We start from the raw sequence: 10,490 nt of genomic DNA, 5'->3' as shown, positions 1-10,490 counted from the left end.
GCTGCAATAAGTACATTAATTAATTGTCTCGTCGATGTTTGCCTAAATGTATATGATAATATTAACAATCATATTATTCCTATCAGCTGTCAATCACTGTTATGATTCACATATTCAGTGTCATTATTAAATGAATTATATATATTGGAGGAGTTAGTGATGAATGTTCCTCAAGATGCTTGCTCACCCTCCTTCAAATTTGAAAGAAAAGTAATTACTATCATGAATCAAAAGAACAGTTCAGCGCCCCACAACTTCATTGCAAACAGTTGCAACCTTGACTTTACATCAGAAAGAACAAACATTAAAGAAGTGACTAACTGCATCAGTAAGGGTTAAAAAAACGTGTAGTCAGCTAAAACATATACATCGCTGCAGTAAGTTATTAACCAGTGGAAAGTCCTTACCTACTGGCCTAGTTAAATCAAAGTGGTTACTTTTTTTTGGCTGGGCAGTGTAGTTTTACATACCGTCTTATTTGACTTTCTCAGGACTTAAAACTGTTTTTTGGGAGCAGACCCCCACAAAGAAAAAAATATATACACACGTAAGGTCATCATCTTAATAGTTTTTTTATGCTCATCGAGTCATCCGTGAGCAGAGCATCAAGTTGGCGCCTAACAGCTGAATGTGGCGATTACCATCTTGTTCAGCAAAACGCCTCACAAACTGATTAAGATCTAAAGCCATGGTGCGTTTTGATTCAATGCTGAGTACAGCCTGAAGAACATATCGAGGATTAAAAAACTAATTTCACAACAGGACTTAGAAAAGCTTGTCCATGCTTTTATCTTTAGTAGACTCGACTACTGCAATAGTGTATACACAGGGCTGACAAAGAAATCCATCAGAAAGCTGCAGCTGATTCAGAACGCAGCTGCATGTGTCCTCACTTACATAAAAAGAGTGGATCACATCAGTCCGGTTCTGAAGTCTTTACACTGGCTTCCAGTCGGCCAAATAATTGATTTTAAAGTACTGTTGCTAGTTTTTAAATAATGACATGGTGTAGGCCCAATTATATCAACGATCGCCTACATAATTACGAGCCCTCAAGGTGCCTCAGGTCTTCTGGGACGGGTCTGCTATCGGTTCCGAGAGTAACAACAAAACATGGAGAGGCAGAATTTTGCTGTTATGCCCCGACACTCTGGAACAAACTACCCAAATCATGCACGTCCGCAGAAACGCTTACTATTTTTAAATCGAGACTAAAAACATATCTCTTTGCCGCTGCTTTTAATTGAGCTGCTCATATTCGAATTACAGTCTGCCTTTTAAACATGTATTGTATACCTGTGGTGTTTACTTTTATTATTTTATTATCTTTGCTTTGTAATGCCTGTTGTAAAATGCCATTATATAATGTGTTTTTACTGTACTTATTCCTAAAAAGTATTTTAATTTGTTTTGTAAAGCACTTTGAATTGTCGCGTACAGAAAAATGCTATATAAATAAACTTGCCTTGCCTTGCCTTACAGCCAAACTTGACAGGCTCTTCTCTATGGAATGCCATTTAAGCCAAAATTAAATAAATAAATAAATACATCAATAATTAAATAAATACATATATATATAAATATGCCTATGAAATAAATTATGAAATAAATAAATGAGGCAATAAATATGTATACATGTACATTTAAATACACATTTATTTATTTCATGGGACTTTTATTTCATAATGAGACATTTATTTCAAGAGACTTTTATTTCATAAGGACACATTTATTTATTTCAAGAGACTTGTATTTCATAATGACACATTTATTTATTTCAAGAGAATCGTATTTCATAATGACATATTTATTTATTTCAGATGACTTGTATTTCATAATGATGCATTTATTTATTTCAGGTGACTTGTATTTCATGATGAGACATTTCATGATGAGACATTTCCATTCCTTATATGCAAATGAACGGGGCGTGGTTAGCTCACAGATCCAGAGACCCAGACCAAAGCAACAGCACCACAACACTGACTACTCGAGAAGAGGAAGAAAATGGAGGAGAAGGACTTAAAACATTTTTTATAAACTATATAATAACTACTAAATGAAAATAAGGCGGGGCAGACAACATGGAAGACGTCGGTGGGCTCCAAGATGCTATGCTATCCTTAGCAGATCAAATTGATCAACACGGTTTACCAACAGATACTGTGTTGGCCCATATTGAAGACTTTATCGAAGTACTCGGGCGGATAAGCGCTCTTCGAGATATCGACACGGATGACGAAGTTGTAAATACTTTGACACTGATTGAGCACCGTGTTCGTGTGGAAGATGTCCAAGAAGTTGGTTCAAGCACAGGTGCAGGACGCCCGCCTCTGGATATTCCATGCGATATGCTCGCTACCTATGTGCTGTCCGGTCTATCAACCCGAGAAATCGCGGATCTGTTTGGTGTGTCATCCCGCACAATTCAGAGGAGATCGGTCGAAGAAGGCCTAAGGTGAATTACTTGAGCTAACGTAAAATCAAATTATTGCTCTATCTAGCTAACGTCGTACAAATAACGAGCCCATAGAAATAGAGTACGAGTATACTACTATACTCATATTCTATTTATATGGTCAGCCCGCTACAACTGTCACTATGGCAACGGTACACATACAAATGGCCGCCGCTCTGACCATCCTGCATTATCTTAAAATATAATACATCCATTATCCTGCTACGTTGATTTGAATGGGAATGTCCGTTCTACTCCTATTTTATTTCTATGGACGACACTGGTGGGCAAAAACGTGTATAATACAGTTAACAAAATTAAAACATGATTGACAAACAATTATTTAGTATTGTGTAGCAATATGATACGAAGAGATGTTTGAAATGGAGTATATATGTTAGACTGGTGGATGTTCGTCAACGTTAGCCAAAACGTTTATGTTGACGTTGCACACAAGTTAGGTCAGTTATTATTAACAGCTGCTCTGTCAGATATGACTATTGTTACACCGAAATCTGTTTGTATCGTGAAATTGCGGTTTTTGTTTATTCATCAAAAATGACTAAAGTCAGAGATGTTTCCTGATACACGTGAAGTTGCAGCCACTGTATAAATTAATGTTAAGATAACTGGAGTTGTGTTCATGCTAACTGTTACACCTAACTAACGTTGCTGTCGCTTATGTAATAAATATATAATTGAAGTCACATTACACATATATATGTTTTATGTTTTTCTACTGTAGAAAATCAGACCTATACTCTTCAATTAACGATGACGATGTAGATGCCTTGGTGATGGAGATTCAGCGCACTAATCCGAATGCTGGATATAAAATGATGCTGGGACATCTACGGTCCAGAGGCATACACATTCAAAGTAAAAATTAACAGTTTTTGTTTAACCTCAATGTTCAACCCAATTCCAAATGACGTGGGTTTAGCCAGTCGCCAATTTGAATAAACAAATAAATCTCCTTTTTCAATCAGGGCATCGAGTAAGGAGTGGAGAGAGTGGATCCAGGAGCAATCTTGATGCGAAGGTTAACCCTCCAGACTACAAGGCGTCGTCGGTACAATGTTCCTGCACCAAATAGTCTATGGCATATAGACGGTAATCACAAGCTGATCAGGTCAGTTTTTCCTGCTGCTTTTTGAGCTGTGTCCATCATAATCTAGTAGGCCACTGCTCTTGAACTCCTGTACTCAAGTGCTGCAGTCCTGCAGTTCTTTGTTCCAAGCCTGTACCACACCACCTGAAATCACTAAATAGTAACATCATGTGAGAAAACAGAGGTGAAGGTGTGATTGCTGAAATAAGTAGGCCTATCTACAGACATTGCACCCTTGGAAGTATTGAGTGTGAGACCAATTTGAAGGCTGAGGAAAAAGTAACATTAAAAGATATACGGCCAGGTCATTAATACTTAAAGATGCCTTTATCCTTTTTTAATACAAAATATAACAATGAGGGTTCTGTATGTTAGTTAGTTGAGGATATGAATTGAACTCCTTGTCTACTCATTAGATAATAATTGAGTTTGAATTTCAAACAAAAACACAATTAGATGCTACTAAAGGTACAGTCCTTGCATGGGGGCAAGCCCTCTACCACATACATCCTAGCTAAATATGAGCTCTTCTGATAGTACCATAATGTCAGTGGTGTCCAATTTTATCCGCAAAGGGTTGGTGTGAATGTGTTCCAACAAAGCAGTGACACATGAACTCACAACTAGTTGGTGCACTGGAATCGGGTGTTTCTCTGCTTGGTTGAAATGCACCCACACTGACCCTTAGTTGGGACATCCATGATGTATTTTAACAAATGTGTGTAAGCTTTGACATACAAAATTATTTATAAGCATTTTCAAAGGTATGAACATGATCTAAAATATGTCTCAATTCCAAACAGTACCATGAAATCATATGTTCACATGAAATCACATGTTTCCTCTTCATATTTACTCTGTTAGGGCACTGTATTAGCACCTGAGGTGGTCAAATCAGTTTTAGCCTACTAACAATCTCAGGACCCATTGGCAAAGTCCTTTTACGGAGATTAGCCTACCGGAAACCAACATTTTAGCACCTTGTGTGATTCCATCTTTAGTAGAGATGAGAGGTTAGATGTTGGAAAAAGGTACTTTAAAATATAAATGTTGTTCACCCAGCTGACAAATCTGCTTGCCTTGGTAAAGTAAATTAAACCATTGAATTTGCTTATTTATGTACAACTTTTTTTAACTTAAAGAAGGTTAACATGCAATGTACGATAATGTTGGATATTGCAATGGCAATAATGTTTTGTGATATTGCAGGACATGTTGCTATTGCAATATCCAACGTTATCACCCAACCTGCCACAACCATACCCCTCCAACCCTATTCCTAACATAGCTTAATGAACAAGATGTGCCTTTATCAACTGTGATTTGGACATGAGGCCCCAATTCAATAACCAATTAATCCTGTTATATTTCACACAGATTGAGGATTGTTGTTCATGGTGGCATTGATGGATTCTCCAGGCTAATTGTGTACTTAAGTAGTGCCACCAACAACAGAGCTACAACTGTTCTTGAAGGCTTCTTGTCTGCTGTTGGCCAATATGGCGTGCCATCTCGAATTCGGTATGTAATGTCCTACAAATGTCTAATAAATGAAGTACAATGAGACTTATTTGACAAAAATGTATTTTAATAGCATTTGTAACACAGGTACAATTATCAAAAAGAAAATGACTGTTCGAAATTTCAAACAAGTGTAATGAAGGTGCTCTTCGGTAATCTTAAAACAGAGCTGGGTTACAACCCACGCAGAACGGCACAAACAGCCTTCTTCAGGGTATGCTTAGACCCTGAAGAAGGCTTTCCGAGAGAAGACCTTTCTTTTGAAGGTACAATTATGTTGGATAGTCATCTTCAGATAAATGTACTTTTTTCCCCTTACAGATCTGACAAGGGGGGTGAGAATGTTAGGGTTGCTCATTTCATGGTCCAAACACAAGGGGAGAACAGGAGCTCTCATATTACTGGACGGAGTGTTCATAACCAAAGGTTTGGAGGATTTAAAAAATATAAATTATTAAAGTACAATGAAACCGAGAGAAGAAGCATGTCTGTCCACCCTCACAAAACAATACTTACACTCAGGCGGGGCAGGGGGTGATAGCGGGGCGTTTTACTGGCAGTTCATAACAAGTTCATTGGTCACTACCTAAAATCCAGCTCTCACTTCGCTCATCATTGTGTTCACACTCCAGTCTGAACATAAGTGTCAATCAGCCATTACTAGTAGAACCTTGTACAACTTTTCTATCCTGCTAACTGTTGAATAATGTGACCTGCCAAAAATACAATATAAAGGCTGTATTTCATTCTTTCTTTTACATAATTGAGCGCCTTTGGAGAGATGTGTATGAAAATGTACACAATATTCATCCAGCTGGAGGCCCAAGGATTACTCAATCCTGACCAAGAGATTGACCTGTATGCACTACACAGGTGCTTCATGCCACATATTCAGCATCATCTTCAGTGTTTCAAGGAGGCATGGAATCACCATGGGCTGAGGACTGCAAGCCACCGTTCACCTTTACAGTTGTGGTTACTAAACAACAGAGAGGGACAAGATTTCTCACAGGTAAACAACGTTTTTTAGATGATGTAATGTATGCCATCTTATTCCCTGGCTCAATTATTTATTTAAAATACATGCAAAATGACCCACATTGTAATTGATTACACATTCTGAACGGCTTTATTCCTTTCGTATGTCAGGTTGGTGAGGATTATGGTGTGGACTGGGAAGGACCACATACCCCCTGTGCATCTAATGTCTTTGTTCCTGAGATCCAGCTCCTGCGCCCATTGAGTGAACAAGATCTTGTGGCCCTACCAAACCCCCATGTTCCTTTCAGTCAGGCATTGGCAGTTTATCTTGAAACTGTTCAAACCCTCAGTTATGTTGAACCCAGAACCTTAGGTCAGGCAACATTTTCTTCGCACGATTTCAGCAGTGGTGGAAGAAGTACTTAAAACCATTACTTACGCAAAAGTACCAATACAACAATGTAAATTACAAGTCAAAGTACAGACATACTATCAACAAAAATGTACTTTAAGTATCAGCAGTAAAAGTACATGTTGTGCAATAAAATGTAAATAATAATAAATTCTGATGCAGCATGTTACTGTTGGAGCTGCTCTCATTCCTTTAGCTGTGTATTCCTCTCTACTCCTTCTTTTACATGCAAAAGCACACTTGCATGCACATACTGAAGGATATGAAAATGAAGGATTGAAGAGCGACACGATGGAAGGAAGCCGAGAGCAGGGAACAGAGAGATGGTTGTGTGGTGACGTTGAAGGGAAATCATAAAGGTGGATGACCATTAATCCTTCAGTCCTACAGATCTTTTGTTGTACAGATCTTTAGCAGCAAACCTTTTGTTCCCAAAATACCAACCACACTCCATTCCCTCTCTGCCTCTAAAACGTTATCCTTTAGTTTTTCTCTTTCAGCTTTATAGATGTTCCACATTTTCTTTAACTCCACAGTTCCTACACTTGTCACTGTTACTTTTCCCCATGACATGCAGCGTACCATTCAATGCTGTGTGATTTATTCTGAGTCTAGCTATCATCATTTCCTCCCTTCTCTTTCTTTCTTTATAAATATGTGTCTGCTGGCAGACCAGCAGACCAGCATTTATCTATCACCAGCTTATGTTAGTATTAAATATACAATGTACTCTGGTAACTATCAAAATAAAGACATTGTATAGTGTTCATAACAGTATTTTTATTTAATAAATTATACCTAATACAATAATATTACAAAAAAAACTTACATCTAAATAAATATATCATCTAAAATAGATGCGTTTGATTTAAAAATAACAAATATAATTCAAAATGTAAACAGCAACAAAGAAATTATAAACATTATTTTTCTTGTTAATATCCATTATCTTCTCTGTTATGTATCTTCCGGTCTTTGCCAATCTGGACAGCATTTCTTGGTCCTCCACGTCTTTCTCGTACAGCCACTGCTTGAAGCAAACTGAAAATAAGAAACAACAATGTTTTAACAAATCGTATTAAATTATGTGATGATAGAACTGCAAACAGAATAGCTGTAACTTTAACTAAATAAATAACTCAGTTACCTCTAATCATTAACCCATGTTTGTATCATTGAGTTAACATACATACATACATACATGCTAAACTCTTATTGCACTTTTGGCAACAAGCATTTTCCACCTCAAGACCAAGCCCCCAGGAAGTGCGCCGGACTCTGATGAAAATAATCGTTGTGTCCAAACGGCGGTACTACAATTTCCTTGTCAGTCTGTGACGTCCACCGGCCCAGAAATACTTTTTCTCCTTGACTAACATTGGGAAAGAGACGTCTGTAAATCGGTGGATAATTTTTTTGAAACTAAATAAACTACCCAGTATGAACTATTGTATAGCCTTAGAATCATTAAGTCCTTAAAGTTGTAAAATGCACTAAAAGCCAAAAACGAGATTTATTCTCTCTCTCCATTCATTCTAGTGAGCCGAGAGTGTGTGCTCAGGGGGGCGGGGCTTAAGGGGCGCATGCTCTGTGAGCGCACAAACAGGTTCTTCTGCTCTGACAGCCAGGCATGCTGGGTAATCTGTGACGTTTCGCTCTCTCAAAAGTTGGGCCATGTGTGTGTGTGTGTGTGTGTGTGTGTGTGTGTGTGTGTGTGTGTGTGTGTGTGTGTGTGTGTGTGTGTGTGTGTGTGTGTTGCATGCATGTAGCAGGTTCTGTGTGTAAACTGCCCCACCCCCTCGCACACCGACAGGGGAGAGAGATCTCTCGTCCGGATTGGAAAGATCGAAAATAAATCAGACGCACTTTGTAGTCTTTTTGCATATTAGAAACGGAGTTGGCGACAGTAAGACTGCGATATAATGTTTGTGTAGATATAATACATATGACATCTATTTTTTAAATGTCTCCAGTACCGATAAAAAGATCGATAACGTTGGACGTTAACGGTACCACGGTCTTTAATAATTCAGCCCCGGGCCCCGTTAATACTGGGGCTCGGTACCCATCCCTAGTTTTAATTATTACATCATCAATATTACATTTCAAATAACCAAGTACTTGGTATCTCACAAAGCGCAAGTGGCTAGTGTTGCTAAGAACATACCTGGTGATGGTGGTGATGGTGGCTCTTCGCTGCAGGATCTGGTCGATGTCCTCCTAACAGAAGCGATTGCCTTCGTCGTTCTCGTCCATGATGGCGGCGTAGGCTCCTTTCCTCAGGAGGTCCTCGATCTCCTTCTTGGAGAACTGCTGGACCGGCTAAAGGCGACGCAGAGAGACATTTACACAAGTGGATTTAGAAAACTCTTTTTGAAATTAAACTAAGCGTACTGCAACAGTGACTGACCCAAAAATGACTTGGCATCTAGAAATATGACAGATTTTTTTTTTCTCACCCCGTTGTTGTTGCCTTCTTTGTTCCCACTCATGCTCTGCAGGACGGCACGGTCCAGCCCGAGCTTCAGACTAGCTTTATCCAGCTTTTCCCTCTCATAGTTTCTAGTGATCAGACAGTACACCTTCACCGCCTTAGACTGGCCAAAACGATGACACCGAGCTTGAGCCTGAAATAAAAAATTAAAAGAGGGGTCAAAAGAGCAAAGTTTTTAAGTATTAAATGGGAAAATATACACTTAAAGAACCGAGGGAATAAACGGAAAGACTGTTGTTGTTGTAGCCCTATTGAACTATCTTTAGGACAGACAGAGCAGATATATATATCGTACCTGCAGGTCATTTTGAGGGTTCCAGTCAGAGTCGAATATCACACAGGTGTCCGCAGCAGTGAGGTTCACAAGCTCTTGATCAGGTGTTTGATGTGGGCTGGCATGATCCTTTCTGCAGCGATAAATAAAGAAAACAAAGAAGACCTTATTAATAATAGTAATGATGGTAACAACAATAATATTAGTATAACTATTTATATAGCACTTACACAATAATTGCAAAGTGATTCTCACAACAAAAATAAAGAACAAAACAATGTCAACAATAAAAAAAAAAAAAATTATAGGAATGTTAAGAGACAAAGAAATGATAAACATTCTGAGAGGCCGACTACAAAAAGGTAGACTCAATGGCTCTTGATGACATCAATGAGCAGTCCCAAAACATGCTGCTGTATAAAAAGAAATAGGTCCAGATTTCTTCTATTTAGTGTTGGATGATTTGTTGTATTGATTGCTGATGGATGTTAAGATATGTTTTACAATTATAACTTATTGTAATTGGAATCAAAAAGTTTAAAATCGTAGTTTTAATAAAATGACTAGCAATATAGGGTTTATTCAACAGCGGTAAAGCATTAAGCTGCTAAATTAACGTACACTGAACTGTAAAACTTACCACTATTTAGGAAAGGACCTGATCAGAAGGATTGACTAGTAAGACAGCAAAGAGGTGGAGGAGGTCTCTGTCGTGTACCATTGGTAGATGTTACACCTGAAAGAAAGATAAGGAAATACAGGAGGACAAACATCCTCTTAAGTAAAAGATGAAATCATGTCAAGCTTTACATCTTTCAGTCTTTATAATGCACTGTTGGAAATTACATTCCAAAGGCTAAATTCAAACTCAATACCATAAATAACTGGGTAGGCCTACCAAAGTGCTTTACCTGATAGAACACGTTCCACACGGAGCAGCAACCATCCGGCTGGGCCTTTTGCTGCATATCATCTCCTCCCTCTCCACTGTTTCCAGTAGATCTAGTACTGCCTCTGTCCAATAAAACTGAAATGCCCCAAAACAATCATATTTAAAAAGTTAAAACAATAACTTGCTTTTGGCATTCAAATGTATTAGAATCTCACCTTTTTCCTGGATGTCAGGAAGGCGTTCCCTTCAAGTCCGTAACCAGTCATAGGAGTTCAAATGAAAAGCCTGAACGATGACAAGAGCGAGACTTACATTTTACAAGATAAGTAATACCAGAGCAGTGTGTA

General features: G+C 38.3%; 1 long non-coding RNA gene across 2 annotated transcripts; it reads left to right on the top strand.

Annotated features, from left to right (window-relative positions):
* Window positions 1–1,829: 1,829 nt before the first annotated feature.
* Window positions 1,830–6,678, top strand: LOC307024607. 2 transcript variants are annotated; one of them, XR_013803938.1, is made up of 7 exons: window positions 1,830–2,458; window positions 3,204–3,337; window positions 3,448–3,590; window positions 4,947–5,090; window positions 5,412–5,516; window positions 5,964–6,102; window positions 6,240–6,678. It is a non-coding gene; the product is annotated as an uncharacterized lncRNA (long non-coding RNA). The 2 variants fall into 2 exon arrangements; XR_013803939.1 differs by having other exon boundaries at window positions 1,833–2,458; window positions 5,905–6,102.
* The last annotated feature ends 3,812 nt before the right edge of the window (window positions 6,679–10,490 follow it).

The sequence above is a fragment of the Notothenia rossii genome (genome assembly GCF_949606895.1).
Source record: "Notothenia rossii genome assembly, chromosome: 11".
NCBI lineage: Eukaryota > Metazoa > Chordata > Actinopteri > Perciformes > Nototheniidae > Notothenia > Notothenia rossii.
Note: the sequence above shows the minus strand (reverse complement) of the source record. Positions and strands in the feature narration are given on the sequence as shown.